The sequence below is a fragment of the Erpetoichthys calabaricus genome, chromosome 11, assembly GCF_900747795.2.
Source record: "Erpetoichthys calabaricus chromosome 11, fErpCal1.3, whole genome shotgun sequence".
In the NCBI taxonomy this organism is placed as follows: Eukaryota; Metazoa; Chordata; class Cladistia; order Polypteriformes; family Polypteridae; genus Erpetoichthys; species Erpetoichthys calabaricus.
In genome coordinates, this window is record NC_041404.2 from 139,788,892 (window position 1) to 139,811,868 (window position 22,977).

Sequence of the window (22,977 nt, forward strand, 5' to 3'; positions counted from 1 at the left end):
TTTCATGAGAAAATTTGCTTGAACATCCCGGTTGATTTTGCGACTTCTCTCATTTCACTATGTACAAGGAGGCTTCGCTCGCCTACCCCCGGCGTTTTGAACCCATGCCCGCTGGGCAGCCGTAGTTTCAGACGCGCGTTGTAGGAGCTTGCGTTGTTTTGAATCCGTGCTTGCCCTGCTTCTGCGGTTTGAGACGCGCGTTGTAGGCGTATATCCGTCAGTCGAGCTCGTTCGGTTTGAACCCGTGCTTGCTTTGCCTCCACAGTTTCAGACGGTGGGTCGCGTTCGCCGTTTTGTACGATCCCAAGCAGCACATTATTCCTAACTTCACTTCGCAGTAGTGCCACGCACAATATGGCGGTGATGCCTGCGCCTTCACTACGCAGTAGTGCCACTCACAATATGGCGGCAACGCCTGCGCCTTCCGTATTATGTCGGGTTTTACCATGCTGTGTAGGCGCCTTTGCCTTTCGTACTTTCCCGCGCCTTCCGATGCGAGATGTAGGCGCCTGCACCTTCTGGGTCTGCCTCCACTGTGTGGTGGACGTTTAACTGTCGTTTTTTCTGCTTTTATATTCTGTATCTCGCTGTGCATGTGTTTCGTGCCTAGGTTTTTTTGAAGCTGTTGCATTCCAGTTTTCATCATCTGTAACCTGCTCTCCATGTGTTTGGCCCCGTTCTTTAACCTCTTTATGACGTTTTACTTTGTTTCCTACTCTGTCTTTTATTTCTGACCTCGCTTTATCCTGCTTGCGGCATGTCAGACGGTTCGTAGTCTCTCCCGTTTCACTCTGGGGAGGGGGGCTTTGTGTGGCGCCTGCGCACTATGTCTCCTGCGTCCATGGGCAGGTCCCTGCGTCCATATCCGGTTTACCATTCTCGCTTAGTAATATGGATCAGAGTTCGACGCAACGGGCCGAGGGGAGGGACCTTCCTCACTCACGTGTCTGCTTCATGGTGTGTCCCTTAACTCCGCTTAGCTAGCAAACGAAGAGAACATCCATCCATCCATCCATTTTCCAACCCACTGAATCCGAACACAGGGTCACGGGGGTCTGCTGGAGCCAATCCCAGCCAACACAGGGCACAAGGCAGGAACCAATCCCAGGCAGGGTGCCAACCCACCGCAAGAACGAAGAGAACAATTGAATTCAACTTTGTTTGATATTTAAAATATAAAGTGTTACTTAGGTCTTGATGAGTTTCAGTCTGGATATTCTCTTAAGTGTATGCCACACTGAAAAAATAGATTGCAATTCACATTGTGGATGTTGATATGATTTTTTGGTAAGATTGCCCACCCCTAATTTGACTAATCAAGTTTTCAAATTTATGTAGGATTCATTAACCCTTTGGCGAGCTACTTGGAAAGGGGTTACGAGCTACTGGTAACTTGCGAGTGACGTGTTGGAGACCCCTACTCTAGAGAGGAGAGGAGAGGAGAGGAATGAAGGTCAGTAGGACCACTAAGACAGAACACATGTGTGTGAATGAGAGGGAGGTCAGTGGAATGGTGAGGATGAGGGAGTAGAGTTGGCGAAGGTGGAGGAATTTAAATACTTGGGATCAACAGTGCAGAGTAATGGGGAGTGTGGAAGAGAAGTGAAGAAGAGAGTGCAGGCAGGGTGGAGTGGGTGGAGAAGAGTGTCAGGAGTGATTTGTGACAGACGGGTATCAGCCAGAGTGAAAGGGAAGGTCTACAGGACGGTAGTGAGACCAGCTATGTTATATGGGCTGGAGACGGTGGCACAGGAGACAGAGCTGGAGGTGGCAGTTAAAGAGGCTAAGATTTGCATTGGGTGTGATGAGGATGGGCAGGATTAGAGATGAGGACATTAGAGGGTCAGCTCAGGTTGGACGGTTGGGAGACAAAGTCAGAGAGGCGAGATTGTGTTGGTTTGGACATGTGGAGAGGAGAGATGCTGGGAATTTTGGGAGAAGGGTGCTAAGGATAGAGCTGATGGGTAAGAGGAGGAGAGGAAGGCCTAAGAGAAGGTTTATGGAAGTGGTGAGAGAGGACATGCAGGTGATGGGTGTGACAGAGCAAGATGACGAGGACAGGAAGAGATGGAACAAGATGATCCACTGTGGCGACCCCTAACGGGAGCAGCCGAAAGAAGAAGAATAAGATTAACTTTAAAAAAATACACGATGGCAAATACCTTTTTTATATTCGTAGTGTGGCACAATGTGATTCACTCAACCTTTCTTTTCTCATTATAATCTATTGAGTGTTACAAAAACACCCCATATAAAATCGTTGGTATGCAGAAGATGTAGAGGACAGGAAGATATGGAGCAAGATGATCTGCTGTGGCGACCCCAAACAGGAGGAGCCAAAAGAAGAAGAAGGTGACGCTGTCAGCTATATATGCCATCTGTTGGAATGAAAAATGCAACGCACTCCATAAACTCCTTGGAATGGGCAGTGTTGCTCTTGAGTGATTGTGTTGCGTTTGATGTCGTAGGTCTGGCAGACTGCAGTTCCACTCTCACTGCAATTAGAGGACACTTCTTCACTTGGATTTAACCGCTAGACCAACAGCCTACGATTAACCATGGACTGGGCCAGCTTGCGCCGGATGACTCAGTCCACCATAAAAAGAACAAAATAGACGCACGATTACCGTACGATGCAGCAGCCCTTCAAGACACACTGGAGAGCTTTGCCCAAGCATCCTACCTCATTTCCCACTCTCCATTTATAATTAAAATGGAAAAAGCCGCCTTGCGTTCCAAAATGCTTGCTGGGCATTGTTCATTCACCACACAATGGGAACGTCTTTTGAGTTATGTGCCGAAATGCTCTCAGACACAGGAAGAATGTTTCAAAATGTATACAAGAGTGTGACTGGGCAAGGAGTCAAACTCGTGTCCCTGTGGAGATGCGAGGCAACGGCACTAACTGCTGTGCCACCCCTACACACAACCGTGCAGCATTCGTCAGATGAACCAAATGTTATCTCCTCTTGTGGATTTTCAAGACCAAAATACTCTTTGTAATTTATGCCGTGTTGAGAAATCCATCACAACAGGAGGCGTGCGAAACACACTGGCGCCCTCGAGATTTATCTGCATAGCGGATTTCATATGAGATTTTTTTTTTTTTTTTTTTTAACACTGTCATAAGCGATAACTTCAAGCATTTGACTTTTTCTTCCCCAAGGCCACGAAAGGCAAAGCACGAATATTTGGCAGTTTTACAAGCCGTCTGCTGCAGATAGCAATTTTATCGACTGTGTCAAAACTGTCTTTGATTAACAAATCCATCGTCCAAAACTCAGTGGCTTCTCCATTTGCTGCGATGCACTCGAGCCTCCTACTTATCTAGAGATGGTAGAACAACGAATGGAACTGGCTTAGTCACTTAGTCCCATTTTATTTGTACCGATACTGGGAAATAAAACCACAGCTGCCAGCAACTGATGGAAAGCAGCAACCTACCTGCAGGTGGCACCAGCACATGGCCCTCCAGGTCACTCACACTGGGAGAGTTCCAGTTTGGTACTCAACCCGACTGCACACACTGGGACTGAGGGAGGAAACTCCAGCTTCTTAAGAGGCTTCCCAGTCATGAACTAAACTAAACTGGCAATCATTATGGCACCATAGATTAGCTCCTTATCTCTTAAATTTAACAATGCCGGTCCAGTTAGTCCTTCTGAGCCAAGGATGTGCATCGAGGGGTGCCCACCACAGCTCAAGCTACTGACCCCTTCCCCTCATTGGCTCCAGTTCCCTTAACTCCTGTTAGGAATGGACTGCTTTAGCAATAAGCAATGAACCAAGTTAAAGTTAGGCAGGCCACCGTTCACCATCCCAAATTGAGGTGTTAATGACTTTAAAATCCTGCTGATGGTTTACAAAGCCTTAAACAATTTGCTCCATCCTATATCTCAGAATGCCTCTCGCCTTTGTCTCATCCAGACTGGACTACTGTAATGCACTCCTCATCGGGACACCCAACAAGAGCCTTCAAAAGCTACAACAAACTGAAAATAGTGCTAAGGGTGCGGAAATATGAACACATTTCCCCAATCCTTCGGTCACTTCATTGACTCCCTTATCCATCTCTGCATCGAATACAAACTCTGCTTGTTTACTCACCAGTGTATCCATGGAAATGCTCCACAATATCTCAAGGAACTCCTTGTACTACAATCCACTGCAAGAAACCTCCGTTTTGCAAATACCCACCGCCTTCGCCCCCCTGTGACCAAACTTCACACGATGGGTGACCGAGGCTTTGCAGCCGCTGCTCCACGGCTCTGGAATGGCCTACCAGACAGCCTGAGAACACAGCAGATTGTGGGCTGTTTTAAAAAAACAGCTAAAGACTTTTCTATTTAGGAAAGCTTATTAACAAGAAAGGTATAATTATTGTTGTTTTATCTGTTTTTATTTTGCTTTGCCTTTGTTTAAACTTTTTATGTGGCACTTTGAGATTTGCTGCTAATGTAAAGTGCCCTATAAATAAACTGCATTATTATTATTATTGTCACCTTACACTCCAAATTGTAACCTTAGATCTTCAAATGAGGGTCTGCTTAGAATTCCAAGAGCTAAATTTTAAAGAAGAGGTGAGGCGGCCTTCTGCTGTTATGCACCTAAAATCTGGAATAGTTGACCGATAGAAAAATCGCCAGGCTGATACGGTGGAGCTCTTTAAAGAACTGCTAAAAACTCATTACCTTAACATGGCTTCTCATCGCTTCATTTTAGTGTAACCCTGATATTCTGTATATGCATTTAATTATCATTATCATTCGTGGTGGCTCCACAATCCATACTAATCCCTGCTTTCTCTGCTGGTCATTTTTCCGGTTTTTCTGTGGTGGCGACCTGCGCCACCACCACCACCTGATCATGGCACCATGCAGTCCTTACACTGATGGATTGAAGGTCAGAGGTCCACATGACCAGCATCATCTAATTCTTCCACATGAAGCCTGAAAACCAGGAGGACTGATTGAGATCATTGATGTTTGGGGGGCTGGGTGGTCTCATGGCCTTGGAACCCCTGCAGATTTTGTTTTTTTTTTTTCTGCAGCCCTCTGGAGTTTTTTCTGTCCCCCTGACCATCGGACCTCACTTTATTCTTTACTACTTAGTATGGCTTAATCTTATTTTATATTTTTCTTTCTTCATCTTGTAAAGCACTTTGAGTTACATCATTTATATGAAAACGTGCTGTAGAAATAAATATTGTTGTTGTAATGAGGCCAGCAGGAGGCGCTTACCCTGTGGTCTGAATGTGGGTCCCAATGCCCCAGGGCAGTGATGGGGACGCTGAGCTGTAAAAATGGTGCTGCCCTTCAGAGGAGATTTAAAATCGTGAGGTCCTGACTCTCTGTGGTCATGAATGAGCCCTTTGTAAAGAGATGTCCTGGCTAAATTACCCTCCACAGCCTGGTCATTCAACTACAACATTTATTTCTAGAGCACGTTTTTATACAAATGATGGAGCTCAACGTGCATTATAGGACGAGGAGCGAAAAAAAAGAAAAAAGTATAAAAATAAAATTAGGCAATACTAATTAACAAAGAATAAAGTGAGGTTCGATGACCAGGGAGGACAGAAAAAAACAAAATCTGCAGGAGTTCCGAGGCCACGAGACCACCCAGCCCCCCTAACATCAATGATCTCAAACAGTCCTCATGGTTTTCAGGCTCCACGTGGAAGAATTAGACGACGATAGTCATGTGGACCTTCAATCCATCAGTGCAGGGACATCACGGCGCCCTAATCAGGTGGTGGTGGTGGTGCAGATGGCCACCATAGAAAACTGGAAAGAGAACAGCAGAGAAAGTAGTATGGATTATGGAGCCATGAAGAAAATGATAATTCAATGCATACACAGAATATCAGAGTTACACTAAACTGAAGCTATGAGAAAGCCATGTTACAGTAACGTGTTTTTAGCAGTTCTTTAAAGTGCTCCACCGTGTTAGCCTGGCGAATTTCTGTCAGTCAGCTATTCTGTGTTTTTTGGTAGGGTGCCGTGTAACATGGCGTTTACTCTAACAGCTACACAGTTCCACGTTAGTCTCATCAGCCCATAGACCTTTCTTCCAGATGACTTCAGAGTCTCCCCAGTGCCGTGGTTCCCACGCAGTCTCCTCTGCTGGAGACCAAGCAGGTTTAATTCTCCGAGTCTGTCAGAGTAGGACATGTTGTTAGGTGCTCTGCACAGCTGCTCTGTGAGGAATCGAGATTTGTAATGAATTTAGGGCACTTGGCAGAGATCGGTTTTCACTGTGACATTAAGGAGTCTTTTTTGGTTGATCAGCGTCAAAAAGACAGAATTAGACCCATCGAGATTCAGTGTTGTAGAACAATAAAATGCGAAAACTCCCAAGGGGGTGAAGACTTTTTATAGGGACTGAGAATGCAGAAGAAGGGGGTGTAGTGGGTTTTTTTTCTGAATATCCACTATCATCAACAATCATGGACATACATTTTTTGACAAGGCTGTGAATATAATTAATGTGTAACGATCGACGTATTGAAGTAATGACAGTCACACTTCACCTGCTAGGGAGATGAATGATGTGTGGAATGGCTAGCCAGGATCAGACAATATCGGCTCTCAGGCCGGGCCCCCACACCTAAAAAAAGCCTGATGGTGAGAGAAAAATCAATAATAGCAATACATACTGTGACACACGTGCACATGGGAGGCAGCTAAAAGGACCAACAGATGGCAATTCCACGCCAGGCCAGGGACCCTACCCTTCAACCCTACCCTTTCTCTGTTATCTCTACAGACCAAACACAGGAAACTCTGTCTGGTTCGGAAAATGACGTCACTTCCGGTTTCTGGGCCCTGAGGATGTCACTTCTGATTCTGGCCCCAGAAACGTCACTTCTGGTTCTGGGCCCCAATGAAGTCACTTCTGTCAACAACCTCCACTTTGTATCCAGTTCTGCTTTGTACACAACTGTGAAACATGTTTGCCTTTTGCAGCTGCCCCAAACCTTTTCCGTCTATCAAGGCTATTCATTTCACAACTCCTATATCAACGGTCATACACGTGCACCTTGGGCACAGCTTAAAGGATCTGGTAGTGGTAATTGCTTGCCAAACCACAAGGTGGCACTATTTACTAACGCCGCTTCTCTTCCTCCTTGTAAGACCAAATGATTGACAGCCTTACCACCTCTGTTGCCATTTCCAGTGTTCATCCCCCTTGACTCTCCTGTTCCTGCCTGGCCAGTACTTAACCGGAAGTTCTGCCATTTTGGAGCAGTCGCTTTGAGATTTCATTTATTTGGGTTTTTTATTTTTTTTTTGGTCTTTATTTCGCCTTATACAATTTCTTGGGGTCAGAGCGCAGGGTCAACCATTGTACAGCGCCCCTGGAGCAATTAAAGGTTAAGGGTCTTGCTCAAGGACCCAGAAGAGTAGGATCTCTTTTGGCAATGGCAGGGATTCGAACCGGCAACCTTCTGGATACCAGCACAGACCCTTAGCCTCAGAGCCACCACTCTTCATGCCTGTCTGTGTTTTTCATTACACCACCTACAACAAAATAATAATGTGCACTAATGGTGAAGCCTTTCTCCACAGATGCCCACCTTTACTTGTAAGTTCTCAATATTTTCCCCCAAATGGAACACAAGAAGATTAAGAGGTGACAGGATTGAAGTGTTTAAAATTATGAAGGGAATGAGTCCAGTGGATCGAGATGGTGACTTTAAAACGTGTTCATCAAGAACACGGGGTCACAGTTGGAATCTTGTTAAGGGTAAATTTCACACAAACATTAGGAAGTTTTTCTTTACACAAAGAACGATAGACACTTGGAATAAGCGACCAAGTAGTGTGGTAGACAGTAAGACGTTAGGGACTTTCAAAACTTGACTTGATGTTTTTTTTGGGAAGAATTAAGTGGACTGGACTGGCGAGCTTTGTTGGGCTGAATGGCCTGCTTTCATCTAGAATGTTCTAATGTTCTAAAACAAGAGACACTGATACGAACAATCAAAGAAAAAAACGGGATTAACTCATTCAGTCCGATGATGCGGTATGTGAATGTCCTACTCGGTTGTATTTTGTGGGATTATTGTCCAAACCGGGTGAGTCCACAGCAGAGAATGAGAAGCAGATTTAGTGTAGCTGGAACAGCGCCATCCCAACGGGAGAGAACATGTTGAACTCGCCAATGGGATCCACTCGAGAACAGTAAGCCTCATATGGAAGTCGAGATGTCTTCTGCAACAGTCGCCTGTGCATTAAGAAGAAAGTGACAGCAATTCTGATTTCCATTTTGTATCAAATTCAATGTGTTTATAAAGGAGAAGCATAAATGTTGTAACAGATAGAGGCTCTGTCGACCCCTTGAACCCTCAGACCAGACGTCAGACACCAGATAAAAGTCCAATATGATAATATAATACACAATAAACCAATAAAATAATCAATCCTCCACTCCCAGACGCGTTGCCACCCTTCCACCCAGCTCAGCGCTCTGGTGTTTCACTGTTCTTTTTATAGTCCTTGACCCGGAAGCGTTTCACCCTCTCTGTCCATGTGACCGGGAACACTTCCGGGTCAGATAAAAAAATCCTTCCCTTTGTCCATGTGACTCTGACGTACTTCCTGGGCGTAAGGCAAATAGTCTCTGTGCCTCCCTGCAGCATCCTCTAGCAGGCCCCAAGGTATCCAACAGGGCTGGGAATAAAAACTACATTGTCCAGTATTCCCTGCTGGCATTCGGGACACCTCCATGCTGCAGGAAGGGCTCCACCTGGCGGCCTGGTGGTATTGGCCGGGATGAAAGGCCGGCCATATAAAATCCAAAAGATCTGAGCTGAAGCAATTACAAGCAATGCCTCAGAGGTGTCTGGTGAAGTTCACCCTCATCTTCTCTGTAGTACTGACAGCTAATCCCGTCTTTCTGCCTTTTTCAAATCCTCTTACCCCCCCCTCCCCCCCTTTCGAAAAATTCCACCTAAAATTCTGTTCACATGACCTCCACCTTCTGTTGTTGAGAACCGGAAATGCCAACCTTTGGCAGCCAGGATGCCCCACTGAGTGGATGGGGGGGGGGGGGGGGGGGTGGGGGGGGGGGTTCTGTAAAAACTTGGCTGTCGCTTCCAGCACCCATATAAATGCCCACAGTCACTATGAATTACTGTAACAATGTTGAGATGATGGACCGAAAAAAAGGCAGCTATACAGGCCTCTGAAGTTGCATCTAAATTACCTGTCAAATTAAAAAAATTACAGAAATAAAAATGGGTGCCGACTTCTGTCCCAGGATTAAAATACAGCTTCCCACCAAGGGGTCTGTACACGTCTCTGGGATGACCCTTAGCAAGTCAGTGGGAGTGCTGCTGCCTTGCAGTAAGGGGATCATGGGTTTGTGTCCCGAGTCCTCCCTGTGTGGTAGCACTTTGAATATTGAGAAATGTGCTCTATAAATGTCACCTTCTTCTTCTTTCGGCTGCTCCCATTGGGGGTTGCCACAGTGGAACATCTTGTTCCATTTCTTCCTTCCTCTCCATCTTGCTCTGTCACGCCCATCACTTGCATGTCCTCTCTCACCACATCCATAAACTTTCTCTTAGGCCTTCCTCTTCTCCTCTTACCTGGCAGCTCTATCCTTAGCACCCTTCTCTCATTATACCCAGCATCTCTCCTCTGCACATATCAAGACCACTACAATTTCGCCTCTCTGACTTTGTCTTCAAACTGTCCAACCTGAGCTGACCCTCTAATGTATTCGTTCCTAAAGTAATAAATTATTATTATTAACTTGCCTGTGTGCCAGATGTAAAACATGGATGCAAACAGTTGCACTGGTGTGTCTGTATCTATAAAGCACACCGACATGGTGTTCACAACAGAATAGTCGTTGATAAACCAAGACCTGGAAGGTGGCAATGTTGCCCACTATGTTGCCCTGCCAACCTTGCTTAGGTTTGACTAGAGATTTGTCCAACCATTCACTCATCTTATCCGACTCTGGGTGGGCCACCAGGCCACCACGGGGTGCACTCATGCTTGTGTCCTTACTCACTCACACCGGGCAGATTTACTGTCCTCAGTTACCTTTTCTTTTTCAGCATTTCTTCTGATTATCTTTAGTTATCTTTTCTGATTCTCTTCACTGTAAAATTTGATTGCTGCCCTTTATTTGGATTTCTCCGCATTAAAGGAACAGACAGAGAAGCTGATTGCAGATTACCAGTAACAACAAAGTGACGGCAATTTACTTTTCTATTAAATTCAATGTGGTTATGAAGAATGAGCCTGAATGAAGAACTCCAAAACAAGGGACTTGTGAAGAAACTTTGGAGCGCAAGCAACTAAAAAATCGGGAGTGGTCTCCCCTCGACTTTCTCGTATACTCAGATATGGGATGGATATTTGAGGAGTAAACCGCAAGACAAGGATTCAATTTTTATATTATGTACATTTAAGAACAATCAACAACAAATCCAATCAAATTAATAATATATTAAACAATTATTATAAAAGTAAAGTTGAATAAATCTGACTGCAGCTGCATGAATAAAAGGTAAAGTACCACTTCCGGTTAGCAGAAATCGCCCAAAAGTTGATTGAAATCTACATTTTGTACCGAATACTTGTATGCAAAATTTGGTTGACCTAATTTGCCATGATAATTTTATTTTGGTGGATAATTCAGGTAAATTCGGTAAGCAGAAGTGGGTCTAAAGTTGCAAGAGACTTTAGTAATGTGTGTAATGTAATACTTGTACACAAAATTTTGTTTACGTAAAGCAAAAAACGCTGTCAAATATGTATGTCCGTATTACCATTTGAATGTCAAAAGGAAAATTACAATTATCTCGGAAACCGGTCGTTTACCGAAAAAAATGCTTAGTGTGGTGCATTAACTAAATATGAGGTGAAACGATCACTAGTATTTTTGGGGAAACGTTTCAATAAAGTAGCACTTCTAGATAGTGGAAATAGCCCAAAAGAAGGAAGTCTATCTTTTGAACCTAATAATTGTATGTAAAATTTGGTTGAGCTAAGTGAAAGCGTACTCAAGTTATCGTGTTTACACACAGGCGCACACACACACAATTCCAAAAATGGAGTTTTCGGGCTCAGGGAGGTCTAAAACGTCGAGATTCATCAAAATCAAATTTTTGGACAATTATAATACTTTCCCTATACTTTGTATGTGAGAAAGTAAAAAGGTTGACAAAGATGCACAGGGTAGCAGACCTGGGAGGTCCGACTTGAAGGCCCTTTTGCCGGACCGACCCTGACAGCCCCCATCCAAAGGGGTTAAAGACTACGACTACATAACTCCAGTTCTCAAGTCTTTACACTGCTTCCAGTTAAGCTCGGCACTGATGTCAAAATCCGCCTTCTCAAGCTGGGCATACTGTGCACCAAGGTTATCATAGTTTTGCCTTGTTGTATTAGTTTTTATTTCTATATTATTGTGACCTTACTTGGAAATTCAGTTTAGTTTTAGTTTCCCTTCAGGGTGTATATTTAGTTTTAATTTAGTTTTTATTTTACAAAGACGTTCAATTTTATTTATATATATATATATATATATATATATATATATATATATATATATAAGTTTCAGTTTTACTTTTGGTAATTATGGTATGGTTAATGAGCTACTATGGAGTTTAGTTTTGTGTCACAGTCAGACAGAACTGTACACTTAAGGGATTTGGATAAGAGTTTAATGTTTGCGGAAGCTTACTACACTACATGGTTTACTATCTGGTTTTGTTTTTGTCTGATTAAAAACAAGCATAATAAAAACCAGACACTGAATATTAACAATTTTACACAATTTGATAATTTTTAAAATATTTTCTATGTCATTTGTGCTGAACAAATCTGCGTTGACTGTTGGCACTTTTTATCTTTTCCCTTTTTTGCCCAGAATGGGCCAATTTGTGATGAAAGTTTGAGGGTTTTTTACTCTAAATGTCTACAGCACACAACATTTCCTGCTCCAAGACAATGTGCTTATAATGAATGTCTTCAATACTGCATTCAATAATCTCCCATACTGGACTTTGTTATTTTCTACCAGCCATGCTGAGCTCTGATTCCATCTCAGGCACATATAATTTATAGACAGAATTTTACCACCTGCAGGCCTGAAAAGATATCAAAAATCAGAAAACAGATTCTACTGTGTTCTGACAGGTGTGATCATTAAAATCACAGGGGCTTAGGAAGAACAGGGGTCTTAGGCTTGAATCAGTGTGCAGACCCCACCTAGCTGTATTGAGGGAAACAAAGAAAAACAAGCATGTAGTGTCAAGGTTAGGGGCAGTGAGACTTAAATAGCCCATGATATGAACAGTAAACCCTTAATGAGCAGAGCAAGAGCAGGTAATAAAAGAGTATAGACATCCACAAAAACGACAGACAGCAGCTGAGATTAAGAATATATACATTATATAAACCTGTTTATCTAGAGTAGGATCGCAGGAAACCTGGAGCTTACCCCAGCAGGTCTTGATGCAAGGCAGGAGAAATCATTGGTATACAATATGCATGATATGACTGATGTTAAGAACAAAAATATATATCTATTACTACTATCTATTTTGAGAGAGAGAAACATTGAAAAAAGGGGAACAAATATTTTAAAATGTAATTCTGCTACTGGATTATTTTCCACAATATCAGGTATTTTGAGCTGTACGTGTCTGTATTCAGCTCACTCTGTCATCACAAATGCTGTGTGAACAGCTGCCCTCCGTCTTCAGCTGCTGTTCACTGGATGAATACATGCGGGTGGCTCGTTGTGAACGACTTTCTGTTTTAGAGTTAAAAGTTACAAGGGTTAAAGACTAACAGCAAGAATATTCATCCAAAAACAAAAACTAAAAATATTTTTAGTAAATTATTATTTTATTTCAGTTAGTCTTTCCAGCTACTTTTAATAGTTTTGTTTAGTTTTAGTTTTTCATTTCGGTTTTGTTAATTGCTTTATTTCAGTTTACGAAAATGTTTTTTTAATAATAGTTTCAGTTTTGATTTTTAGTTTTCGTTAACTTAAATAACCTTGCTGTGCACTGTGCAAATTTAAGTTTGATTTGCAGTCGCCGACTGATCCTCTGAGTCTTTCCGAATTTCAGTTTCATCGACAGCCATTTCACACGCAGTAGGAGAAGGGGCTGCAATGCCCGACTGCATTTCACGATTTACACTGGAAGCTGAGAACTGGAGTTATGTAGTCATAGTCTTTAACCCCTTTGGATAGGGGCTGTCAGGTAAAAGGGCCTTCAAGCCGGACCTCCCAGGTCTGATACTCTGTGCATCTTTGTCAGCCTTTTTACTTTCTCACATACGAAGTACAGGGAAAGTATTTCAGAGGAACTTCTGTCATGTCGCCTGTCTTGTAGTGTGAGCAGTCTCACAAGATGATTTTTCTGATGTTGCCATCAAATTTCCTGAGATGTATTGTGCTGCGACCGCAGTGTGCGTATGTGTGTGTGTGAGAGAGTGGTAACCGCAATAATAAGCATACGTGCAGAAGGTCACAAAACCTTTTCATGTCATCCATCTATATTACAACATGACAAGAAATGAACACTGTGATTAAAAAATGGCAATTAACCTCAACAGGTCGGCCAGATGACACATTGAATTTGACTTTGAAGAGAACAATTATAACAGCAGTGAGAAACGACTGGTATTGTGTTTCAGTCTGTTGTATTACAGTGGCTGGGCGCTGTACACTGGGTATAGCCGTTGCCATGCTTATTTTCACCAGTTTCGAAAAAGGTAACTATCATATAGCAACATCCATTCAAGTAATGGCCAAAAACAAACACATCTTAGGAAATGTTTCCTGGAAGAACCCAAAATAAACACATAACAGTAAACTACACAGGCTACGTACACCCAATTCACTTTGTAGAACAGACAGACTGCCTACTCCAACCTCTGCAAACCATCTGCGTGTCCAGTTACGCCATGTTCTTTTCTTTGTAGTTTCACAGCACATTACAGCAGGGGTCAGTGACACAGCTCTTTTCTTAGTGATGGTCACTTTATTTTTTTTTGAATGGGTAAAACTTTATTGGAAAACATCAGTGAATGAAACTGTCTGGGGCCACAGTCATGTTGTCATGCATGTGTGTCTGAGGGACACCTTCAGGTATGTAATACTCCACCGGGGTGAGAGGGGGTAGCTCCACTAACAGCGTTGTCCTTTTTTCTCAGATGCCCGTTTAATGTTATAAACTCCAGAGGAGGGCATCTTATTTCAACGCCAACGAAGCTCCAACATAAGAGCCACGGCACTGAAAAGCCATGGAGGACTACTTTATGTTCTATTTTGCGCCCTCAAGGTCTTGTTTTTTTGTTCACCGTGTAAAAATTAAAAGGGATGACCCAGCTGGCACCCCAACACTTTCTACGGGTGCCTGTACTCCTTCCACTCGTCCATACATAGTCTGAGCACCCACATGCCTCGAAAATAATGACAGAGTCGGAGAAGGAGGCTTCACGAGAACACACTCGACAGAGGGACCACCGGTCAAGAGAAGGTCAGACACACAAGGACACTGAGGAAAGGTGCTGAAGGTACACACAGGGCAAGAGATAGCAAATATTTTTTAATTATTTTTTTACTGCATCGGTCTTTGACAAGTACTCGAATACGTGTTTGTAAATTGTCGTTTAAGAATTAATTAGCGACTTAAAGAAAGAAACGGCTTTCCTTAAATCAAGTCATTGTGAACTCTGCAAAAGTTTAGGAGAGCTATTACTGATCAGAACCTTTTTGTTAAGTGCTGCTTTGGGAGTGTAAATCTGTGGTAGAGGGGTTGGGGGCATCCATCTGTTTACTTGTAACCCCTTCTGGAAGGGCGCTTTGTTATAACTCTGTGCAGGGCATTCTACCTGCCATCTTCACCGGAAGGGCATAAGCTGCTGAGATAGTAGTCTGAGAGCAAAGGGCGATCTAACTGGATGGACACACCAACAACCGAGTACTTTCAACCAATGAAACAGTCAGGAGACGCGTGTCAAGAAACACAACGGGGGCTCCTTTATACCAACAGCAATATGTCTCAATAACGTCTCACTGGAACTGTGACAGCCAAGTCAGAAGTTTTCCTTCTTTTAAATTTTCTTGCTTTATATTCATTCTGGTGTGTTTTTATTTATTTATCTGATCACTTACTTATTTATCTATTTATTTTTACTTTCTTATATATGAAGAATAGAAAAAGTATCGTAATGGTCCAAAAATATGACCTTGAGATTTTGATGAATCTCAACATTTTAGACCTCCCCAAGTCCGATTTACTTTCTCATAGGGAAAGTATTGTAATCGTCCAAAAATCTGATTTCTAAATTTTGATGATCTCATTTTTAGAATTATATATATGTGTGTGTATAAACACGATAACCTGAGTACACTTTCAGTTAGCTCAACCAAATTTTGCATACAAGTATTCGGTACAAAACGTAGATCTTTTGATTTATTTCTGCTAACTGGAAGTGGTACTGGCAGCTACAGAGTCCAATTTATTCAGCTTTACTTATATTATTAATTGGATTTGATTTGTTGTTGATGGTTCTTTAATGTACATAATAAAAAAATACCATCACTGTCCTGAAGTTTACTCCTCAAGTATCCATCCCCATATCTAAGTACTGTATACAAGAAAGCCGAGGGGAGACCACTCCCAATTTTTTTATTTATTTAAAGAGGGTCTGCAAAAAGCCAAATTTCCCCCTGGGGACAAACAAAGTTGGTTTGTTCTATCAATTTATGGTATTCAGCCATGTGTTTGCTGGAACAACAACTGGTATGAAGTAGGGAGTTGACTTCTGGGTTCTGGCTGATTAGGATTGGTCATTGAAACAGGAAGGTCACTTTGTATACTGTCACCCCACTGGTCTCTCTCTCTGCTCCTCTCCCTTTCTCTTTCCATCTCTCCAGCCTGAGAAGACCACTTCTCTCTCGGCAGCCATACTGGCCCTAAGCAGATGCTGACCACAAAGAACTGAGTGTAACTATGAGCTCACAGAATGAGCCGCTTAAAACAACACAGCTGGCATGATCTGTTTTGGAATGCCACACTCTTATGTTTGCATTATATAGCAATAGTTAATAATAAAACCGGTTATCTATAATGCTTAATTAAATGTTGTGACTTTATCCTGGCTGTTATTTCACTCTGTCTGGTTTCCTGGGGTCACAGAATGTAAAAGTGAAGTGGGTAGTGCTGAACCATGGCACCTGACAGTGTGGTAAGTGTATGACATGTGAGGCATTTTGTTAAGGTCTACATAATAAGAAGTATAAAGGAGAGAAGCAGGTCACCCTAGACCCTAAAACAACTGCTCCAGGTGCTCGTTGCCCTACTTCTGGGTGTGGCGGAAGAACCGCTCACACGGGCTCAGGAATAACTGCAGGACATTCTGGCAGCGCCCCTGGATCCCAACAGGGCTGTAATGAACTCCAGTTCCCATGAAACCCTGCAGGAGTCCGAGGTCCCACAAGGGCCCCGGCCATCCATAACACTGGTTTCAGGGGGGGAACTGCCTAAAACCAGTTTGGCAAGGGACTGATTCTCTGCAGGACTCTCTCCATCAACTCCCACAGGAAAGCCAGATTACCCAGCTGGCAAGCATCAGCTCAACAAATGGTTTTGGGGGGGGGGCAGGTGGGAAAAGTACCGTGTGCCCCCATTGGTCTGAAGTATAGCTGTTTGGGATTGGTTTGAATTAGAGGGCATTCTTTAGCACTACGCCCTATTGGTGTAAGAATTTGGACTAAGAATGTCTAAATTTGGTTGCTTTACTCCTCCCTCCCTCCCTCTCGCTCGCTCGCTCAGCATCATGATAAAGGAGCATCTCACACACCATGAAAGAGAAAGCCCTGCTATTTTACGTTCCGTATATATTGAAGACGGGGGTAGTCTGCTTCCAATAGAAAGGATATAGATGCGTTTCCAAGCCATACACTGATGCCCAGGTTAAATACAACGGTAATGGCTAAAAGCTTACTGCACTTGGGGATCCCAGGTGGTCTCCCATCCAAGTACTGGCCGAGCCCGAGTGTGTTTAGCTTCCGAGATCAGACGAGATCGACCGCTTTTACACTAGTGTGGCTGTAAGCAAAAGCCCTGCTACTTTACATTCAATAAATATTGAAGGCAGGGGTAGTCTGCTTCCAAATGAAAGGATGGAGATGCATTTCCAAGCCATACACTGATGCCCAGGTTAAGTACAATGATAATGGCTAAATGCTTACAGCACTCGGGATTCCCAGGCAGTCTCCCATCCAAGTACTGGCCGAGCCCGAGCGTGTTTAGCTTCCGAGATCAGACGAGCGCATTCACACTGGTGCGGCTGTAAGCAAAATCCCTTCTACTTTACGTTCAATAAATATCGAAGGCAGGGGTAGTCTGCTTCCAAATGAAAGGATGAAGCACAACTTGGCAGCCATATTAAGACCTGTCCTGAAGAAAGCCATAAAATGACGGCTTAACTACAGACATTTACAGGAACGGCAAGTCTGTGTGCTGCCTGAAACGACACATCAGCATTTATCAGGTTGTGTGGTTGACAATATTATAATGCACTTAGCCTATTATTATTTTATGAATATTATCAATAATACATTATTTAAAGTTGCAACTTTACTCCTGCTCATCTTTTACTCAATGTAATTGCCTGAGGTTATAGATGTAGAAGGGAAGGTGGGGAGAAGTTATATGATACAGTACCTTAGGAACAGTGTGAAGTCTGTGAGATCTGACGCATTCTGACAAAGGCTACACATTAATAATACAAAAGGGGAAAGTAGAGTAACAGAGAGCTCTACCAGGACAACATCCATTCCTGCTGCCACCATTCCCTGCCCACCCAGCCCTGAAGTGCGATTTCGATTTTTGTCTCAGTCAAAAGTTTTCTGCCTTGCTTTGGACGTAATAAAGATCCGAACATCCTGTGTTCAAATTGCTAGGGAAAAAGCAAAGCCCCAGTTGCAAGTGTCTGGTAAGAAAATGTAATTCTGGCTATGGCTGCTGTGAAGACCCAATTTCTTCCCTTACTGTCCTGCAAATTCAGTTTATTTCCCTAGGGTCTGGAATCCAAAAAAAAAAAAAAGAAAGAAAAATAATAGACCTTCTAAACCCCTGGCAATATCTCCTAGCTGATCGATGTGCGACCTTCTGAGCACTGCGGGTCATGGTCTCCCTGTGAGATTACTCCGCAGGAATGCGCTCAATTAGAGGAATTTGCTTCAATTAAATGCAAGCGGCCGGGAATCAGAATGGAAATTGATAATGAAAAGATTTATTGGAAGGCTCTGAAAGACGGGACGTGCTCTGTAAATCCGAGGCTCCTCAACTGGATGGACAGGAATTGGCGGAATCTCTAGTGGGATTTCAGCACAGAAGACGCTGTCACACGTGGGTCGTAGGAAAACCTGGCCGGGTCTCCTATAGATTTAGGTGGGGAGCATTCTCATGTTAATACATTAAGCAGGAGAGTGCCGTGAATTCTCGAATAAGGGGGGAGTCTCAGATAAGACTGTGATGGACATATCACTTGGAATGAGTAACACAGGCAGCCTTGTCTCATAAGGGATGCCTTGCCAGCTCACACAGATTGTTCAGGACATTAAAAATGCGCCCCATTCTGAGCAGGTGTGACAAGCCTGTTCAGACTGAAATGGTGCAGGTTACGCAAGCCCATAATGATGCTTATATCTGCATTTTAACAGGCTGGAGAAGCCGCAATCAAAATTTTGCCATAGGCATTTAAGAATCCTGGTAACTGTGGGCCATGATACAAGCAGAGGCCACCCAAAAAAGAATTAATTATCTCCACAGAGATTACACTGCAAAGTCTGGCATGGCAGAAACAGAAGTTCAATCAATGCTGAGGGTGGACACCTTCCTTACGAGGAACCTGTTGAAAAAGCGACGTAGCACCAGAATGACAAATGTGCCTGTCCTCGAGGACCAGGAAAGTGGCATTCACTTTAACTCGACTAATGAAACATCTTCAATAAATGGGGAGCAAAAATGATCATATGATGAAAAGGACCAGTAGGGCTGGGCGATGTGGACTTAAAATTGAAATTGCAATTACTCTGACCCAAAACGGGTTTTTTGATATGTCTCAGTATGTTCTCAAAGCATCCTGAAGACTGGAGATCAGCACCATATAGGTTTTCAATATAGAAGCCAAAAGCTGGGAAAATGTGTCATAATAACAATCAGAAAGATTAGTGAAGGAAAATAATTTCCCCCCAAAATATAACAATTTCATGAACAGCTGTGCCTCATAGAAATACCGTATATACTCACCTATAAGTCGGGTCTTGAAACTGGAAAAAAATCGATCATAAAAATCAGACCCCGACTTGTACGCTCGTTCAAAAATGCGACACTTAATTTTTTTTTTTTCTTTTTACATCTTCTTGCCTCCTCCAATCTCGCACCAGTTTCTCAGATGCATCGAATTTTGCTCCAGCAGCGCAGTTACCAATTTCCTTCGCCACTTCAACGACTTTTAATTTAAAACCACCTTCATATTTTCTTCTGATCGAACGCTCCATCGTAGATAAGGGATGCTCTTACAGTAAAGGTGTATGAAGGGTGTGAGATACACAAAATAGTGCAAGTGTCGCTTCGGAATACTTTGGGTATTACTGTGTGGTTAGGTAGGCACAATCTACAGAGATATACTGGGGCCTTGAAACCAAATGGATGGAAAGATTCTGCCATCAGATTGTATGGGCAGCACAGACTAAACTAAAAAATTACCAATAAGGGTGTTCGGCCAGTTGGCCGAGATCTCCGGGACTATGACTCTGTCTGACTTGGTCTGTTATAATGGACTGTGAACCCTCCACCACGTGTACTCTGTGGTTACTCTCTCAGGTGGGTGTTAGCCTATCATAATCTCTTGGACCAATAGTGTGAATTTTCTGCAATCAACTTATACGACTGACATTATAAAATACCAGAAATTATATGTTAAAATCAAGTCCCGACTTATCCGTGAGTATATATGGTACACCATATGGCCAAAAGTTTGTGGACACCTGACCTCTTAAAACTTTGTTGTTGAGCTTGTTGGGCATCCCACTCCAAAGCCATTGGAATGAGTATGGAGTCGGCCCCCCTATAAGAGCTGAGTTTCCAAGAGCAAAACTTAAAAGAAGTGGTGAGGCGGGTGGCCTTCTGCTGTTATGCACCTAAAATCTAGAATAGCCTGCCAGTAGGAATTCACCAAGCTAATACAGTGGAGCACTTTAAAAAACTGCTGAAAACACATTACTTTAACATGGCCTTCTCATAACTTCACTGTAATTTAATCCTGATACTCTGTATATCCAATTCATTATAATAACTATTCATTCAGAATCTGTACTAACCCCTACTCTCTCTTCTGTTTCCTTTTCCGGTGTCTTTTTGGTGGTGGCGTGCCACCACCATCTACCCAAAGCACCACGATGTTCCAACAATGATGGATGGATTAAAAGCCAGAAGTCTGTATGACCATCACCATCAAGTGACTCCATGAGAACCCTAACTACAAAGAGGACTATTTCATTTATGTTAGGTAGAATGCCCAGGGGGGACTGGGCGGTCTCGTGGCCAGGAACCCCTAAAGATTTTATTTTTTTCTCCAGCTGTCTGGAGTTTTTTTTTTGTTTGTTCTGTCCACCCTGGCCATCGGACCTTACTCCTATTTTCTATGTTAACTAATGTTGTCTTATTTTAATTTTGTATTTTGTCTTTTATTTTTCTTTTCTTCATTATGTAAAGCACTTTGAGCTACTTTTTGTATGAAAATGTGCTATATAAATAAATGTTGTTGTTGTTGTTGTGGGAGTGTGCATCTACTCAGCCAAAACGGCTTTTCTGAGGTGTGCTACTGATGTCAGTTAGGAAGGTCTTCTCGTCCATCAGCATTACAATTCATCCCAATACGGCAGAGGTCAGGGCTCTGTGCAGGTCACTCAAGTTCTTCCATGTCTGTATGGACCACAGGGGCGCAGGCATGCTGAAACACAAGAGGGCCTTCCCCAAATTGCTGTCACAAAGTTGGAAGCTCACAATTGTCTACAATGTCTTTGTATGCTGTAGTATGGACAGAACCCCTCACTAGAAGCAAAGGGTCGAGCCCAAACACTGCCATTACCGTCCTCTAACAAACTGCAGTAGGCAGCCCAGAAGGTAGCGTTCTCCTACACTGCAAAAAACGCATATGCAAAAACTAAACAAAAAAAACAACTTGAAATGGGATTTGTTTTACTTTCTGATAAACCCAGGGTGTCAGCAAGCACCAAACTCCAACACGAACACACTTGAACAGTCCCGGGTTGAAATAATGGAAGGTTTTTATTACAAATACCTCCAAAATGTAAGCACAAGTACAGGTCTTCCTCTCACAATACCTCCTTTCTCCCTACCACACTACTCTCCTCCACTCAAGCGTTACTCCACTACCTCCCAGCTCCAACTCGCCTTTTATTACAGACCGGGAGTACTGCCGGTGCCAGGGTGACTGACCGATGAAAGCACTTTCGGGTCACATGGAAGTCCATAATAGGGAGCTTGTCTCCCTACAGCGCCCTCTCGTGGCACCCAGTGACCCCAGCAGGGCTGCTCTGTCGCAATCCTTATCCCGGCATGCCCTGCTGGCTTCTTACTGTGCACCAACCTCTGGGGCTGCTGCCATCTAGTGTGCTGGGGGAATAAAAAAACCTCCAGCAACTGCTTCTCTTTTTAATGGGCTGTCCGTCCACCCTATCTGGTCCTTCCTTCCAGGTCTGCTCCCTGTCCTAGCCAGGATGCCCATTCAGCCCGTGCGGCATCGACAACTTTTAGTTAGCAAATAAACCTGCCAATGGGGTAAGCAAAATTTACTTGACAAGATTTCTGAAATTAAGATAAATAATCATAAAAACAAATTATTTGATATGTCAATAATTCTTAGAATAAAGAAAATAAGAGTTAATGTGACAATATAAATAAATACTTGTCACTTGCTCAGATATTATTTTTTGCAGTGTAGCCTCCACCAAACCCTGATTTGTCCATCTGACTGCCAGATAGGGACGGGCAATTCATCACTCCACAGAGAACACGTCTCCACTGCCCCAATGGCGGAGCACTTTACACCACACCAATTATGGACAGTGGACTTTTAATGCACAGCCCTGCTGGATACCATGGAGGCCACCAGGAGTCACTGCAGGGAGGCCCAGGGACTATTTTCCCTACAACCCGGAAGTACGTCCAAGTCACATGGACAGAAGAAATGACGTGCTTCCGGGATGAAGAAAAGGAGTTTTACCTGACCCGGAAGTGATGGAAAGTCACATGGACTGAGGGACAAACACTTCCAGGTCATGGACTATAAAGGACTCTGGGAAATCCCAGACGGACGAGCTGAGTTGGGAGGCAGGATGGCTAAGCGTCTGGGAGAGTGGAGGATTGTTATTTGACTATTGATTATTAGAGTATAGTGGAGTGGAGGGTGCTTTGTGCACATTTATTATTAAGAATAAAGTAATTTTGGACTTTTATCTGGTGTCTGGCGTATTGTCCGAGGGTTCAAGGGAGCGAGAGCGCCCCAATCTGTCACAACTGATAAACTTATTACAGGCCCAATCAGCGGCGTCTCTTTTGACTCCACCCACTTACCACGTCCCCCACCCCCATGTTAGCGGTACACTTTTGTACTGAATGTACTATTATAGTAATGGTGGCAAACTGAACATGTGTGCAAAACAGTATTTATTTTTATAAATAAACAAAAAGCTTTACCAGGATAAACGGCCGTGCTAATGTAATAAACGACTCTTGGTATTCGCTGCGAGGTCAATAGTCATCATCAATGGGTCGGCAAAGTCATTCGGCTAACAGAGAAGGTCTTAGCTGGGCGACTCAGACGACTACTTTATACCTCTTCGTGTTTCTGAGGGTGAGTGCGTCATTTATAAACTCCACCACAATTAATGCATCAT

The 22,977-nt window shown here is 43.3% G+C and overlaps 1 protein-coding gene and 2 pseudogenes across 1 annotated transcript in view; all 3 read right to left on the reverse strand.

Moving 5' to 3' along the window:
- Positions 1–22,977, reverse strand: part of cpped1 (calcineurin-like phosphoesterase domain containing 1) — a 145,721-nt gene that overhangs the window by 24,413 nt on the left and 98,331 nt on the right. The window lies entirely within an intron of this gene.
- LOC114661430 (uncharacterized) lies at positions 16,985–17,103 on the reverse strand (annotated as a pseudogene).
- LOC114661453 (uncharacterized) lies at positions 17,232–17,344 on the reverse strand (annotated as a pseudogene).